Source organism: Chamaea fasciata, unplaced genomic scaffold (assembly GCF_029207755.1).
Source record: "Chamaea fasciata isolate MVZ Bird 193981 ecotype frontalis unplaced genomic scaffold, bChaFas1.0.hap1 SCAF_116, whole genome shotgun sequence".
Taxonomy (NCBI): Eukaryota; Metazoa; Chordata; class Aves; order Passeriformes; family Sylviidae; genus Chamaea; species Chamaea fasciata.
This window is the reverse complement of record NW_027094201.1, coordinates 50,048-66,268: the sequence shown is the minus strand read 5'-3', so window position 1 is coordinate 66,268 and position 16,221 is coordinate 50,048.

The window sequence follows — 16,221 nt, the reverse complement described above, 5'->3', positions numbered from 1 at the left end:
ATGGTGACACCCCTCCCAGTCTGGACCGGTGTGGCCACACCCCCTCCCCTGGGGCCATTAGACCCATCCCAGTACAGACCAGTAAGGCACCGTGTGCCCACCATGGACCCCCACACGCCTGCCAGTTCGTCCCAGTCCACTCCCCGTCCATCCCAGTTCTCTCTGATCACCCTCCCAGTGCTCCCAGTCCATCCCAGTCCCGCAGGTGCTGGTGCTTGTGGCTTGATCAGCTGGTGCCTGTCCGCAACGTGGAGCGGGTCAAATGAGGCCTCAGGGGGAGGGGGGGGGCGGATTTTGGGGGGTCCTGGGGGTCCCGAGTTGTCCTGGAGGGGTTTGGGGGGTCTGCGGGGAGTCTCAAGGGGCTGCTGTGGGTGTTTTTCGGGGATCTTCGGGAGGTTTGGGCGGCCCATTTGAGGCATCAAAGGAACCTGAGGAGGGTTTTGCGGGCTCCTGGAGGTCGGGGGGGCCCTGGGGGTGGTTTGGGGGGCACTGGGGGGTTCCAGCCCGTGACCCCCCCCCCGTTTTTGACCCCCCCCCCCCCCCGAGCTGTTTCGGTCTCATCGACGCCCTCCTGAAGCCCAAGGGGGGGTGGGCGCTGGGCCCCCCCCGCTGCCCCCTCCCCCTGCCACCCCCGCGACGCCCTGCAGGTGAGGGACCCCCAAAAACCCCTCCCCAGACCCCAAATTCACCCCTGGGACCCCAAAAAACCCCCAAAACCTCTCCCCGGACCCCAAATTCACCCCTGAGGCCCCAAAAAACCCCCAAACCCCTCCCCATGAACCCCAAATCCACCCCTGGGACCCCCCAAAACCTCCCCAGGACCCCAGATCCACCCCGGGACCCCCAAATCCATCCCTTGGACCCCCAAAAACCCCCAAATCCATCCCTGGGACCCCCCAAAACCTCCCTTCAAACCCCAAATTCACCCCTCGGACCTCCAGAATCCTTCCACAGGACCCCTCAGGGGTCGTTCCCCACGAAAAAGTGCGGGAAACGTGAGGGGAGAAAAAGGGCGGGATCAAGTGGAGGGGATCAATGGAATTTTGGGGGGGGTCAGCGACGCTGAGGAAGGATCAATGGAATATTGGGGGGGCATCAATGACATTGGGGGGGTCAGTGACACTCGGGTGGGGATCAATGATGCTGTGGGGGGGTCGATATCAGCTCGAGGGGCGGCCATGGGTTTTTGGGGGGCCGCAACGCAGGCATCCGTGCTGGGTTTGGAGCGGGGGGGGCCCCTTCAACCTCTGGGGGGGCCCTGGCTGTCCCCTGGCTGTACCTGGGGGTGCCCTGGCTGTCCCCTAGGTGTCCCTGGGGATGCCCTGGAGTCCCTGGGGGTGCCCTGGCTGTCCCTGCGGGTCCCTGGCTGTCCCCTAGGTGTCCCTGGGGTGCCCTGGCTTTCCCTGGGGTGCCCTGGCTGTCCCCTAGGTGTCCCTGGGGGTGCCCTGGCTGTCCCTGGGGGTCCCTGGCTGTCCCATAGGTGTCCCTAGGGGTGCCTTGTCTGTCCCTGGGGGGGCCCTGGGTGTACCCTGGTGTCCCTGGGAGGGCCCTGGCTGTCCCCTAAGTGTCCCTGGGGGTGCCCTGGCTGTCGCTGGTGTGCCCTAGCTGTCCCCTACGTGTCCCTGGGGGTGCCCTGGGTGTCCCTGGGGTGCCCTGGCTGTCCCCTAGGTGTCCCTGGGGGTGACCTGCCTGTCCCCTAGGTGTCCCTGGAGGTGCCCTGGCTGTCCCCTTGGTGTCCCTGGGGGTGCCCTGGCTGTCCCATAGGTGTCCCTGGAGGTGCCCTGGCTGTCCCCTTGGTGTCCCTGGGGGTGCCCTGGGTGTCCCCGGGGATGCCCTGGCTATCCCTGGGGGGGCCCTGGCTGTCCCTGGGGTGCCCTGCCTGTCCCCTAGGTGTCCCTGGGGGTGCCCTGGCTGTCCCCTTGGTGTCCCTGGGGGTGCCCTGGCTGTCCCTTAGGTGTCCCTGGGGGTTCCCTGGCTATCTGTGGGGTGCCGTGGCTGCCTCTGGGGTGCCCTTGATGTCCCCTAGGTGTCCCTGGGGTGCCCTGAGTGTCCCTGGGGTGCCCTGGCTGTCCCCTAGGTGTCCTTGGGGTGCCTTGCTGTCCCCAAGGCGTCCCTGGGGTGCCCTGGCTGTCCCCTAGGTGTCCCTGGGGGTGCCCTGGCTGTCCCTGGTGTGCCCTAGCTGTCCCCTACGTGTCCCTGGGGGTACCCTGGCTGTCCCCTAGGGGTCCCTGGGGGTACCCTGGCTGTCCCTGGGGTGCCCTGGCTGTCCCCTAGGTGTCCCTGGGGGTGACCTGCCTGTCCCCTAGGTGTCCCTGGGGGTGCCCTGGCTGTCCCTGGTGTGCCCTAGCTGTCCCCTACGTGTCCCTGGGGGTACCCTGGCTGTCCCCTAGTTGTCCCTGGGGGAGCCCTGGCTGACCCTAGGGTGCCCTGCCTGTCCCCTAGGTGTCCCTGGGAGTGCCCTGGCTGTCACCTAGGTGTCCCTGGGGGTCCCTGGCTGTCCCCTAGTTGTCCCTGGGGGAGCCCTGGCTGTCCCCAGGGTGCCCTGCCTGTCCCCTAGGTGTCCCTGGGAGTGCCCTGGCTGTCCCCTAGGTGTCCCTGGGGGTGCCCTGGGTGTCCCTCTGGGTGCCCTGGCTGTCGCCTAGGTGTCCCTGGGGTCCCCTGGGTGTCCCCGGGGGTGCCCTGGCTGTTCCTGTGGTGCCCTGGCTGTCTTCTAGGTGTCCCTGGGGCTGCCCTGGCTGTCCCTGGGGTGCCCAGGCTTTCCTATAGGTGTCCCTGGGGGTGCCCTGGCTGTTCCTTAGGTGTCCCTGGGGGTGCCCTGGCTATCTGTGGGGTGCCGTGGCTGCCTCTGGGGTGCCCTTGATGTCCCCTAGGTGTCCCTGGGGTGCCCTGAGTGTCCCTGGGGTGCCCTGGCTGTCCCCAAGGCGTCCCTGGGGTGCCCTGGCTGTCCCCTAGGTGTCCCTGGGGGTGCCCTGGCTGTCCCTGGGGGTCCCTGGCTGTCCCATAGGTGTCCCTAGGGGTGCCTTGTCTGTCCCTGGGGGGGCCCTGGGTGTACCCTGGTGTCCCTGGGAGGGCCCTGGCTGTCCCCTAAGTGTCCCTGGGGGTGCTCTGGTGTCCCTGGGGATGCCCTGGCTGTCCCCTAGCTGTCCCTGGGGGTGCCCTGGGTGTCCCTGGGGTGCCCTGGCTGTCCCCTAGGTGTCCCTGGGGGTGCCCTGGCTGTCCCTGGTGTGCCCTAGCTGTCCCCTACGTGTCCCTGGGGGTGCCCTGGGTGTCCCTGAGGTGCTCTAGGGGTGCCCCGGCTGTCCCTGGGGGTGCCCAGGCTGTCCCCTAGGGGTCCCTGGGGGTACCCTGGCTGTCCCTGGGGTGCCCTGGCTGTCCCCTAGGTGTCCCTGGGGTGCCGTGGCTGTCCCCTTGGTGTCCCTGGGGGTGACCTCCCTGTCCCCTAGGTGTCCCTGGAAGTGCCCTGGCTGTCCCCTTGGTGTCCCTGGGGGTGCCCTGGCTGTCCCATAGGTGTCCCTGGAGGTGCCCTGGCTGTCCCCTTGGTGTCCCTGGGGGTGCCCTGGGTGTCCCTGGGGTGCCCTGGCTGTCCCCTAGGTGTCCCTGGGGGTGCCCTGGCTGTCCCCTTGGTGTCCCTGGGGTACCCTGGCTGTCCCTTATGTGTCCCTGGGGGTGCCCAGGGTGTCCCTGGGGTGCCTTGCTGTCCCCTAGATGTCCCTGGGGGTGCCCTGCCTGTCCCCGAGGTGTCCCTGGGGGTGCCCTGGCTGTCCTTGGGGTGCTCTGGCTGTCCCCTAGGTGTCCCTGGAGTGCCCTGGCTGTCCCCTAGGTGTCCCTGGGGGTGCCCTGGGTGTCCCTCTGGGTGCCCTGGCTGTCCCCTAGGTGTCCCTGGGGTCCCCTGGGTGTCGCCGGGGGTGCCCTGGCTGTTCCTGTGGTGCCCTGGCTGTCTTCTAGGTGTCCCTGGGGGGCCCTGGCTGTCTCCTCGGTGTCCCTGGGGGTGCCCTGGGTGTCCCTGGGGGTGCCCTGGGTGTCCCTGGGGTGCCCTGGGGGTGACCTGGCTGTCCCGTAGGTGTCCCAGGGCTGCCCTGGCTGTCCTATAGGTGTCCCTGGGGGTGCCCTGGCTGTTCCTTAGGTGTCCCTGGGGGTGCCCTGGCTGTCCCTTAGGTGTCCCTGGGGGTTCCCTGGCTATCTGTGGGGTGCCGTGGCTGCCTCTGGGGTGCCCTTGATGTCCCCTAGGTGTCCCTGGGGTGCCCTGGCTGTCCCCTAGGTGTCCCTGGGGTGCCCTGGCTGTCCTTTAGGTGTCCCTGGGGGTGCCCTGGCTGTCCCCTAGGTGTCCCTGCCTCGCTCGTATCCTCGACTCCGCCTCCGGCGCCATGGTGACACCCCTCCCAGTCTGGACCGGTGTGGCCACACCCCCTCCCCTGGGGCCATTAGACCCATCCCAGTACAGACCAGTAAGGCACCGTGTGCCCACCATGGACCCCCACACGCCTGCCAGTTCGTCCCAGTCCACTCCCCGTCCATCCCAGTTCTCTCTGATCACCCTCCCAGTGCTCCCAGTCCATCCCAGTCCCGCAGGTGCTGGTGCTTGTGGCTTGATCAGCTGGTGCCTGTCCGCAACGTGGAGCGGGTCAAATGAGGCCTCAGGGGGAGGGGGGGGCGGATTTTGGGGGGTCCTGGGGGTCCCGAGTTGTCCTGGAGGGGTTTGGGGGGTCTGCGGGGAGTCTCAAGGGGCTGCTGTGGGTGTTTTTCGGGGATCTTCGGGAGGTTTGGGCGGCCCATTTGAGGCATCAAAGGAACCTGAGGAGGGTTTTGCGGGCTCCTGGAGGTCGGGGGGGCCCTGGGGGTGGTTTGGGGGGCACTGGGGGGTTCCAGCCCGTGACCCCCCCCCGTTTTTGACCCCCCCCCCCCCCCCCCGAGCTGTTTCGGTCTCATCGACGCCCTCCTGAAGCCCAAGGGGGGGTGGGCGCTGGGCCCCCCCCGCTGCCCCCTCCCCCTGCCACCCCCGCGACGCCCTGCAGGTGAGGGACCCCCAAAAACCCCTCCCCAGACCCCAAATTCACCCCTGGGACCCCAAAAAACCCCCCAAACCTCTCCCCGGACCCCAAATTCACCCCTGAGGCCCCAAAAAACCCCCAAACCCCTCCCCATGAACCCCAAATCCACCCCTGGGACCCCCCAAAACCTCCCCAGGACCCCAGATCCACCCCGGGACCCCCAAATCCATCCCTTGGACCCCCAAAAACCCCCAAATCCATCCCTGGGACCCCCCAAAACCTCCCTTCAAACCCCAAATTCACCCCTCGGACCTCCAGAATCCTTCCACAGGACCCCTCAGGGGTCGTTCCCCACGAAAAAGTGCGGGAAACGTGAGGGGAGAAAAAGGGCGGGAAACGTGAGGGGAGAAAAAGGGCGGGATCAAGTGGAGGGGATCAATGGAATTTTGGGGGGGGTCAGCGACGCTGAGGAAGGATCAATGGAATATTGGGGGGGCATCAATGACATTGGGGGGGTCAGTGACACTCGGGTGGGGATCAATGATGCTGTGGGGGGGTCGATATCAGCTCGAGGGGCGGCCATGGGTTTTTGGGGGGCCGCAACGCAGGCATCCGTGCTGGGTTTGGAGCGGGGGGGCCCCTTCAACCTCTGGGGGGGCCCTGGCTGTCCCCTGGCTGTACCTGGGGGTGCCCTGGCTGTCCCCTAGGTGTCCCTGGGGATGCCCTGGAGTCCCTGGGGGTGCCCTGGCTGTCCCTGGGGGTCCCTGGCTGTGCCCTAGGTGTCCCTGGGGTGCCCTGGCTGTCCCCTAGGTGTCCCTGGGGGTGCCCTGGCTATCCCTGGGGGTCCCTGGCTGTCCCATAGGTGTCCCTAGGGGTGCCTTGTCTGTCCCTGGGGGGGCCCTGGGTGTACCCTGGTGTCCCTGGGAGGGCCCTGGCTGTCCCCTAAGTGTCCCTGGGGGTGCCCTGGCTGTCCCTGGTGTGCCCTAGCTGTCCCCTACGTGTCCCTGGGGGTGCCCTGGGTGTCCCTGAGGTGCTCTAGGGGTGCCCCGGCTGTCCCTGGGGGGTACCCTGGCTGTCCCCTAGGGGTCCCTGGGGGTACCCTGGCTGTCCCTGGGGTGCCCTGGCTGTCCCCTAGGTGTCCCTGGGGGTGACCTGCCTGTCCCCTAGGTGTCCCTGGAGGTGCCCTGGCTGTCCCCTTGGTGTCCCTGGGGGTGCCCTGGCTGTCCCATAGGTGTTTCTGGAGGTGCCCTGGCTGTCCCCTTGGTGTCCCTGGGGGTGCCCTGGGTGTCCCTGGGGTGCCCTGGCTGTCCCCTAGGTGTCCCCGGGGATGCCCTGGCTATCCCTGGGGGGGCCCTGGCTGTCCCTGGGGTGCCCTGCCTGTCCCCTAGGTGTCCCTGGGGGTGCCCTGCCTGTCCCCTTGGTGTCCCTGGGGTACCCTGGCTGTCCCTTATGTGTCCCTGGGGGTGCCCAGGGTGTCCCTGGGGTGCCTTGCTGTCCCCTAGGTGTCCCTGGGGGTGCCCTGCCTTTCCCCGAGGTGTCCCTGGGGATGCCCTGGAGTCCCTGGGGGTGCCCTGGCTGTCCCTGGGGGTCCCTGGCTGTCCCCTAGGTGTCCCTGGGGTGCCCTGGCTTTCCCTGGGGTGCCCTGGCTGTCCCCTAGGTGTCCTTGGGGTGCCTTGCTGTCCCCAAGGCGTCCCTGGGGTGCCCTGGCTGTCCCCTAGGTGTCCCTGGGGGTGCCCTGGCTGTCCCATAGGTGTCCCTAGGGGTGCCTTGTCTGTCCCTGGGGGGGCCCTGGGTGTACCCTGGTGTCCCTGGGAGGGCCCTGGCTGTCCCCTAAGTGTCCCTGGGGGTGCTCTGGTGTCCCTGGGGATGCCCTAGCTGTCCCCTACGTGTCCCTGGGGGTGCCCTGGGTGTCCCTGGGGTGCCCTGGCTGTCCCCTAGGTGTCCCTGGGGGTGCCCTGGCTGTCCCTGGTGTGCCCTAGCTGTCCCTTACGTGTCCCTGGGGGTGCCCTGGGTGTCCCTGGTGTGCCCTAGCTGTCCCCTACGTGTCCCTGGGGGTGCCCTGGGTGTCCCTGGGGTGCCCTGGCTGTCCCCTAGGTGTCCCTGGGGGTGCCCTGGCTGTCCCTGGTGTGCCCTAGCTGTCCCCTACGTGTCCCTGGGGGTACCCTGGCTGTCCCCTAGGGGTCCCTGGGGGTACCCTGGCTGTCCCTGGGGTGCCCTGGCTGTCCCCTAGGTGTCCCTGGGGGTGACCTGCCTGTCCCCTAGGTGTCCCTGGGGGTGCCCTGGCTGTCCCTGGTGTGCCCTAGCTGTCCCCTACGTGTCCCTGGGGGTACCCTGGCTGTCCCCTAGTTGTCCCTGGGGGAGCCCTGGCTGACCCTAGGGTGCCCTGCCTGTCCCCTAGGTGTCCCTGGGAGTGCCCTGGCTGTCACCTAGGTGTCCCTGGGGGTCCCTGGCTGTCCCCTAGTTGTCCCTGGGGGAGCCCTGGCTGTCCCAAGGGTGCCCTGCCTGTCCCCTAGGTGTCCCTGGGAGTGCCCTGGCTGTCCCCTAGGTGTCCCTGGGGGTGCCCTGGGTGTCCCTCTGGGTGCCCTGGCTGTCGCCTAGGTGTCCCTGGGGTCCCCTGGGTGTCCCCGGGGGTGCCCTGGCTGTTCCTGTGGTGCCCTGGCTGTCTTCTAGGTGTCCCTGGGGCTGCCCTGGCTGTCCCTGGGGTGCCCAGGCTTTCCTATAGGTGTCCCAGGGCTGCCCTGGCTGTTCCTTAGGTGTCCCTGGGGGTGCCCTGGCTATCTGTGGGGTGCCGTGGCTGCCTCTGGGGTGCCCTTGATGTCCCCTAGGTGTCCCTGGGGTGCCCTGAGTGTCCCTGGGGTGCCCTGGCTGTCCCCAAGGCGTCCCTGGGGTGCCCTGGCTGTCCCCTAGGTGTCCCTGGGGGTGCCCTGGCTGTCCCTGGGGGTCCCTGGCTGTCCCATAGGTGTCCCTAGGGGTGCCTTGTCTGTCCCTGGGGGGGCCCTGGGTGTACCCTGGTGTCCCTGGGAGGGCCCTGGCTGTCCCCTAAGTGTCCCTGGGGGTGCTCTGGTGTCCCTGGGGATGCCCTGGCTGTCCCCTAGCTGTCCCTGGGGGTGCCCTGGGTGTCCCTGGGGTGCCCTGGCTGTCCCCTAGGTGTCCCTGGGGGTGCCCTGGCTGTCCCTGGTGTGCCCTAGCTGTCCCCTACGTGTCCCTGGGGGTGCCCTGGGTGTCCCTGAGGTGCTCTAGGGGTGCCCCGGCTGTCCCTGGGGGTGCCCAGGCTGTCCCCTAGGGGTCCCTGGGGGTACCCTGGCTGTCCCTGGGGTGCCCTGGCTGTCCCCTAGGTGTCCCTGGGGTGCCGTGGCTGTCCCCTTGGTGTCCCTGGGGGTGACCTCCCTGTCCCCTAGGTGTCCCTGGAAGTGCCCTGGCTGTCCCCTTGGTGTCCCTGGGGGTGCCCTGGCTGTCCCATAGGTGTCCCTGGAGGTGCCCTGGCTGTCCCCTTGGTGTCCCTGGGGGTGCCCTGGGTGTCCCTCGGGTGCCCTGGCTGTCCCCTAGGTGTCCCCGGGGATACCCTGGCTATCCCTGGGGGGGCCCTGGCTGTCCCTGGGGTGCCCTAGCTGTCCCCTAGGTGTCCCTGGGGGTGCCCTGGCTGTCCCCTTGGTGTCCCTGGGGTACCCTGGCTGTCCCTTATGTGTCCCTGGGGGTGCCCAGGGTGTCCCTGGGGTGCCTTGCTGTCCCCTAGATGTCCCTGGGGGTGCCCTGCCTGTCCCCGAGGTGTCCCTGGGGGTGCCCTGGCTGTCCTTGGGGTGCTCTGGCTGTCCCCTAGGTGTCCCTGGAGTGCCCTGACTGTCCCCTAGGTGTCCCTGGGGGTTCCCTGGCTGTCCACTAGTTGTCCCTGGGGGAGCCCTGGCTGACCCTAGGGTGCCCTGCCTGTCCCCTAGGTGTCCCTGGTAGTGCCCTGGCTGTCCCCTAGGTGTCCCTGGGGGTGCCCTGGGTGTCCCTCTGGGTGCCCTGGCTGTCCCCTAGGTGTCCCTGGGGTCCCCTGGGTGTCCCCGGGGGTGCCCTGGCTGTTCCTGTGGTGCCCTGGCTGTCTTCTAGGTGTCCCTGGGGGGCCCTGGCTGTCTCCTCGGTGTCCCTGGGGGTGCCCTGGGTGTCCCTGGGGGTGCCCTGGGTGTCCCTGGGGTGCCCTGGGGGTGCCCTGGCTGTCCCGTAGGTGTCCCAGGGCTGCCCTGGCTGTCCTATAGGTGTCCCTGGGGGTGCCCTGGCTGTTCCTTAGGTGTCCCTGGGGGTGCCCTGGCTGTCCCTTAGGTGTCCCTGGGGGTTCCCTGGCTATCTGTGGGGTGCCGTGGCTGCCTCTGGGGTGCCCTTGATGTCCCCTAGGTGTCCCTGGGGTGCCCTGGCTGTCCCCTAGGTGTCCCTGGGGTGCCCTGGCTGTCCTTTAGGTGTCCCTGGGGGTGCCCTGGCTGTCCCCTAGGTGTCCCTGCCTCGCTCGTATCCTCGACTCCGCCTCCGGCGCCATGGTGACACCCCTCCCAGTCTGGACCGGTGTGGCCACACCCCCTCCCCTGGGGCCATTAGACCCATCCCAGTACAGACCAGTAAGGCACCGTGTGCCCACCATGGACCCCCACACGCCTGCCAGTTCGTCCCAGTCCACTCCCCGTCCATCCCAGTTCTCTCTGATCACCCTCCCAGTGCTCCCAGTCCATCCCAGTCCCGCAGGTGCTGGTGCTTGTGGCTTGATCAGCTGGTGCCTGTCCGCAACGTGGAGCGGGTCAAATGAGGCCTCAGGGGGAGGGGGGGGCGGATTTTGGGGGGTCCTGGGGGTCCCGAGTTGTCCTGGAGGGGTTTGGGGGGTCTGCGGGGAGTCTCAAGGGGCTGCTGTGGGTGTTTTTCGGGGATCTTCGGGAGGTTTGGGCGGCCCATTTGAGGCATCAAAGGAACCTGAGGAGGGTTTTGCGGGCTCCTGGAGGTCGGGGGGGCCCTGGGGGTGGTTTGGGGGGCACTGGGGGGTTCCAGCCCGTGACCCCCCCCCGTTTTTGACCCCCCCCCCCCCCCCCGAGCTGTTTCGGTCTCATCGACGCCCTCCTGAAGCCCAAGGGGGGGTGGGCGCTGGGCCCCCCCCGCTGCCCCCTCCCCCTGCCACCCCCGCGACGCCCTGCAGGTGAGGGACCCCCAAAAACCCCTCCCCAGACCCCAAATTCACCCCTGGGACCCCAAAAAACCCCCAAAACCTCTCCCCGGACCCCAAATTCACCCCTGAGGCCCCAAAAAACCCCCAAACCCCTCCCCATGAACCCCAAATCCACCCCTGGGACCCCCCAAAACCTCCCCAGGACCCCAGATCCACCCCGGGACCCCCAAATCCATCCCTTGGACCCCCAAAAACCCCCAAATCCATCCCTGGGACCCCCCAAAACCTCCCTTCAAACCCCAAATTCACCCCTCGGACCTCCAGAATCCTTCCACAGGACCCCTCAGGGGTCGTTCCCCACGAAAAAGTGCGGGAAACGTGAGGGGAGAAAAAGGGCGGGATCAAGTGGAGGGGATCAATGGAATTTTGGGGGGGGTCAGCGACGCTGAGGAAGGATCAATGGAATATTGGGGGGGCATCAATGACATTGGGGGGGTCAGTGACACTCGGGTGGGGATCAATGATGCTGTGGGGGGGTCGATATCAGCTCGAGGGGCGGCCATGGGTTTTTGGGGGGCCGCAACGCAGGCATCCGTGCTGGGTTTGGAGCGGGGGGGCCCCTTCAACCTCTGGGGGGGCCCTGGCTGTCCCCTGGCTGTACCTGGGGGTGCCCTGGCTGTCCCCTAGGTGTCCCTGGGGATGCCCTGGAGTCCCTGGGGGTGCCCTGGCTGTCCCTGCGGGTCCCTGGCTGTCCCCTAGGTGTCCCTGGGGTGCCCTGGCTTTCCCTGGGGTGCCCTGGCTGTCCCCTAGGTGTCCCTGGGGGTGCCCTGGCTGTCCCTGGGGGTCCCTGGCTGTCCCATAGGTGTCCCTAGGGGTGCCTTGTCTGTCCCTGGGGGGGCCCTGGGTGTACCCTGGTGTCCCTGGGAGGGCCCTGGCTGTCCCCTAAGTGTCCCTGGGGGTGCCCTGGCTGTCGCTGGTGTGCCCTAGCTGTCCCCTACGTGTCCCTGGGGGTGCCCTGGGTGTCCCTGGGGTGCCCTGGCTGTCCCCTAGGTGTCCCTGGGGGTGACCTGCCTGTCCCCTAGGTGTCCCTGGAGGTGCCCTGGCTGTCCCCTTGGTGTCCCTGGGGGTGCCCTGGCTGTCCCATAGGTGTCCCTGGAGGTGCCCTGGCTGTCCCCTTGGTGTCCCTGGGGGTGCCCTGGGTGTCCCCGGGGATGCCCTGGCTATCCCTGGGGGGGCCCTGGCTGTCCCTGGGGTGCCCTGCCTGTCCCCTAGGTGTCCCTGGGGGTGCCCTGGCTGTCCCCTTGGTGTCCCTGGGGGTGCCCTGGCTGTCCCTTAGGTGTCCCTGGGGGTTCCCTGGCTATCTGTGGGGTGCCGTGGCTGCCTCTGGGGTGCCCTTGATGTCCCCTAGGTGTCCCTGGGGTGCCCTGAGTGTCCCTGGGGTGCCCTGGCTGTCCCCTAGGTGTCCTTGGGGTGCCTTGCTGTCCCCAAGGCGTCCCTGGGGTGCCCTGGCTGTCCCCTAGGTGTCCCTGGGGGTGCCCTGGCTGTCCCTGGGGGTCCCTGGCTGTCCCATAGGTGTCCCTAGGGGTGCCCAGGGTGTCCCTGGGGTGCCTTGCTGTCCCCTAGGTGTCCCTGGGGGTGCCCTGCCTTTCCCCGAGGTGTCCCTGGGGATGCCCTGGAGTCCCTGGGGGTGCCCTGGCTGTCCCTGGGGGTCCCTGGCTGTCCCCTAGGTGTCCCTGGGGTGCCCTGGCTTTCCCTGGGGTGCCCTGGCTGTCCCCTAGGTGTCCTTGGGGTGCCTTGCTGTCCCCAAGGCTTCCCTGGGGTGCCCTGGTTGTCCCCTAGGTGTCCCTGGGGGTGCCCTGGCTGTCCCTGGGGGTCCCTGGCTGTCCCATAGGTGTCCCTAGGGGTGCCTTGTCTGTCCCTGGGGGGGCCCTGGGTGTACCCTGGTGTCCCTGGGAGGGCCCTGGCTGTCCCTTAAGTGTCCCTGGGGGTGCTCTGGTGTCCCTAGGGATGCCCTAGCTGTCCCCTACGTGTCCCTGGGGGTGCCCTGGGTGTCCCTGGGGTGCCCTGGCTGTCCCCTAGGTGTCCCTGGGGGTGCCCTGGCTGTCCCTGGTGTGCCCTAGCTGTCCCCTACGTGTCCCTGGGGGTGCCCTGGGTGTCCCTGGGGTGCCCTGGCTGTCCCCTAGGTGTCCCTGGGGGTGCCCTGGCTGTCCCTGGTGTGCCCTAGCTGTCCCCTACGTGTCCCTGGGGGTACCCTGGCTGTCCCCTAGGGTCCCTGGGGGTACCCTGGCTGTCCCTGGGGTGCCCTGGCTGTCCCCTAGGTGTCCCTGGGGGTGACCTGCCTGTCCCCTAGGTGTCCCTGGGGGTGCCCTGGCTGTCCCTGGGGGTCCCTGGCTGTCCCATAGGTGTCCCTAGGGGTGCCTTGTCTGTCCCTGGGGGGGCCCTGGGTGTACCCTGGTGTCCCTGGGAGGGCCCTGGCTGTCCCTTAAGTGTCCCTGGGGGTGCTCTGGTGTCCCTAGGGATGCCCTAGCTGTCCCCTACGTGTCCCTGGGGGTGCCCTGGGTGTCCCTGGGGTGCCCTGGCTGTCCCCTAGGTGTCCCTGGGGGTGCCCTGGCTGTCCCTGGTGTGCCCTAGCTGTCCCCTACGTGTCCCTGGGGGTGCCCTGGGTGTCCCTGGGGTGCCCTGGCTGTCCCCTAGGTGTCCCTGGGGGTGCCCTGGCTGTCCCTGGTGTGCCCTAGCTGTCCCCTACGTGTCCCTGGGGGTACCCTGGCTGTCCCCTAGGGTCCCTGGGGGTACCCTGGCTGTCCCTGGGGTGCCCTGGCTGTCCCCTAGGTGTCCCTGGGGGTGACCTGCCTGTCCCCTAGGTGTCCCTTGGGGTGCCCTGGCTGTCCCTGGTGTGCTCTAGCTGTCCCCTACGTGTCCCTGGGGGTACCCTGGCTGTCCCCTAGTTGTCCCTGGGGGAGCCCTGGCTGACCCTAGGGTGCCCTGCCTGTCCCCTAGGTGTCCCTGGGAGTGCCCTGGCTGTCACCTAGGTGTCCCTGGGGGTCCCTGGCTGTCCCCTAGGTGTCCCTGGGGGAGCCCTGGCTGTCCCAAGGGTGCCCTGCCTGTCCCCTACGTGTCCCTGGGGGTGCCCTGGGTGTCCCTGAGGTGCTCTAGGGGTGCCCCGGCTGTCCCTGGGGGTGCCCAGGCTGTCCCCTAGGGGTCCCTGGGGGTACCCTGGCTGTCCCTGGGGTGCCCTGGCTGTCCCCTAGGTGTCCCTGGGGTGCCGTGGCTGTCCCCTTGGTGTCCCTGGGGGTGCCCTGGCTGTCCCATAGGTGTCCCTGGAGGTGCCCTGGCTGTCCCCTTGGTGTCCCTGGGGGTGCCCTGGGTGTCCCTGGGGTGCCCTGGCTGTCCCCTAGGTGTCCCCGGGGATACCCTGGCTATCCCTGGGGGGGCCCTGGCTGTCCCTGGGGTGCCCTAGCTGTCCCCTAGGTGTCCCTGGGGGTGCTCTGGCTGTCCCCTTGGTGTCCCTGGGGGTGCCCAGGGTGTCCCTGGGGTGCCTTGCTGTTCCCTAGATGTCCTTGGGGGTGCCCTGCCTGTCCCCGAGGTGTCCCTGGGGGTGCCCTGGCTGTCCTTGGGGTGCTCTGGCTGTCCCCTAGGTGTCCCTGGAGTGCCCTGACTGTCCCCTAGGTGTCCCTGGGGGTTCCCTGGCTGTCCACTAGTTGTCCCTGGGGGAGCCCTGGCTGACCCTAGGGTGCCCTGCCTGTCCCCTAGGTGTCCCTGGTAGTGCCCTGGCTGTCCCCTAGGTGTCCCTGGGGGTGCCCTGGGTGTCCCTCTGGGTGCCCTGGCTGTTCCCCTAGGTGTCCCTGGGTCCCCTGGGTGTCCCCGGGGGTGCCCTGGCTGTTCCTGTGGTGCCCTGGCTGTCTTCTAGGTGTCCCTGGGGGTCCTGGCTGTCTCCTCGGTGTCCCTGGGGGTGCCCTGGGTGTCCCTGGGGGTGCCCTGGGTGTCCCTGGGGTGCCCTGGGCGTGCCCTGGCTGTCCCGTAGGTGTCCCAGGGCTGCCCTGGCTGTTCCTTAGGTGTCCCTGGGGGTGCCCTGGCTGTCCCTTAGGTGTCCCTGGGGGTTCCCTGGCTATCTGTGGGGTGCCGTGTCTGCCTCTGGGGTGCCCTTGATGTCCCCTAGGTGTCCCTGGGGTGCCCTGAGTGTCCCTGTGGGTGCCCTGGCTGTCCCCTAGGTGTCCCTGGGGTGCCCTGGCTGTCCTTTAGGTGTCCCTGGGGGTGCCCTGGCTGTCCCCTAGGTGTCCCTGCCTCGCTCGTATCCTCGACTCCGCCTCCGGCGCCATGGTGACACCCCTCCCAGTCTGGACCGGTGTGGCCACACCCCCTCCCCTGGGGCCATTAGACCCATCCCAGTACAGACCAGTAAGGCACCGTGTGCCCACCATGGACCCCCACACGCCTGCCAGTTCGTCCCAGTCCACTCCCCGTCCATCCCAGTTCTCTCTGATCACCCTCCCAGTGCTCCCAGTCCATCCCAGTCCCGCAGGTGCTGGTGCTTGTGGCTTGATCAGCTGGTGCCTGTCCGCAACGTGGAGCGGGTCAAATGAGGCCTCAGGGGGAGGGGGGGGCGGATTTTGGGGGGTCCTGGGGGTCCCGAGTTGTCCTGGAGGGGTTTGGGGGGTCTGCGGGGAGTCTCAAGGGGCTGCTGTGGGTGTTTTTCGGGGATCTTCGGGAGGTTTGGGCGGCCCATTTGAGGCATCAAAGGAACCTGAGGAGGGTTTTGCGGGCTCCTGGAGGTCGGGGGGGCCCTGGGGGTGGTTTGGGGGGCACTGGGGGGTTCCAGCCCGTGACCCCCCCCCGTTTTTGACCCCCCCCCCCCCCCCCCCGAGCTGTTTCGGTCTCATCGACGCCCTCCTGAAGCCCAAGGGGGGGTGGGCGCTGGGCCCCCCCCGCTGCCCCCTCCCCCTGCCACCCCCGCGACGCCCTGCAGGTGAGGGACCCCCAAAAACCCCTCCCCAGACCCCAAATTCACCCCTGGGACCCCAAAAAAACCCCCAAAACCTCTCCCCGGACCCCAAATTCACCCCTGAGGCCCCAAAAAACCCCCAAACCCCTCCCCATGAACCCCAAATCCACCCCTGGGACCCCCCAAAACCTCCCCAGGACCCCAGATCCACCCCGGGACCCCCAAATCCATCCCTTGGACCCCCAAAACCCCCCAAATCCATCCCTGGGACCCCCCAAAACCTCCCTTCAAACCCCAAATTCACCCCTCGGACCTCCAGAATCCTTCCACAGGACCCCTCAGGGGTCGTTCCCCACGAAAAAGTGCGGGAAACGTGAGGGGAGAAAAAGGGCGGGAAACGTGAGGGGAGAAAAAGGGCGGGATCAAGTGGAGGGGATCAATGGAATTTTGGGGGGGGTCAGCGACGCTGAGGAAGGATCAATGGAATATTGGGGGGGCATCAATGACATTGGGGGGGTCAGTGACACTCGGGTGGGGATCAATGATGCTGTGGGGGGGTCGATATCAGCTCGAGGGGCGGCCATGGGTTTTTGGGGGGCCGCAACGCAGGCATCCGTGCTGGGTTTGGAGCGGGGGGGCCCCTTCAACCTCTGGGGGGGCCCTGGCTGTCCCCTGGCTGTACCTGGGGGTGCCCTGGCTGTCCCCTAGGTGTCCCTGGGGATGCCCTGGAGTCCCTGGGGGTGCCCTGGCTGTCCCTGCGGGTCCCTGGCTGTCCCCTAGGTGTCCCTGGGGTGCCCTGGCTTTCCCTGGGGTGCCCTGGCTGTCCCCTAGGTGTCCCTGGGGGTGCCCTGGCTGTCCCTGGGGGTCCCTGGCTGTCCCATAGGTGTCCCTAGGGGTGCCTTGTCTGTCCCTGGGGGGGCCCTGGGTGTACCCTGGTGTCCCTGGGAGGGCCCTGGCTGTCCCCTAAGTGTCCCTGGGGGTGCCCTGGCTGTCGCTGGTGTGCCCTAGCTGTCCCCTACGTGTCCCTGGGGGTGCCCTGGGTGTCCCTGGGGTGCCCTGGCTGTCCCCTAGGTGTCCCTGGGGGTGACCTGCCTGTCCCCTAGGTGTCCCTGGAGGTGCCCTGGCTGTCCCCTTGGTGTCCCTGGGGGTGCCCTGGCTGTCCCATAGGT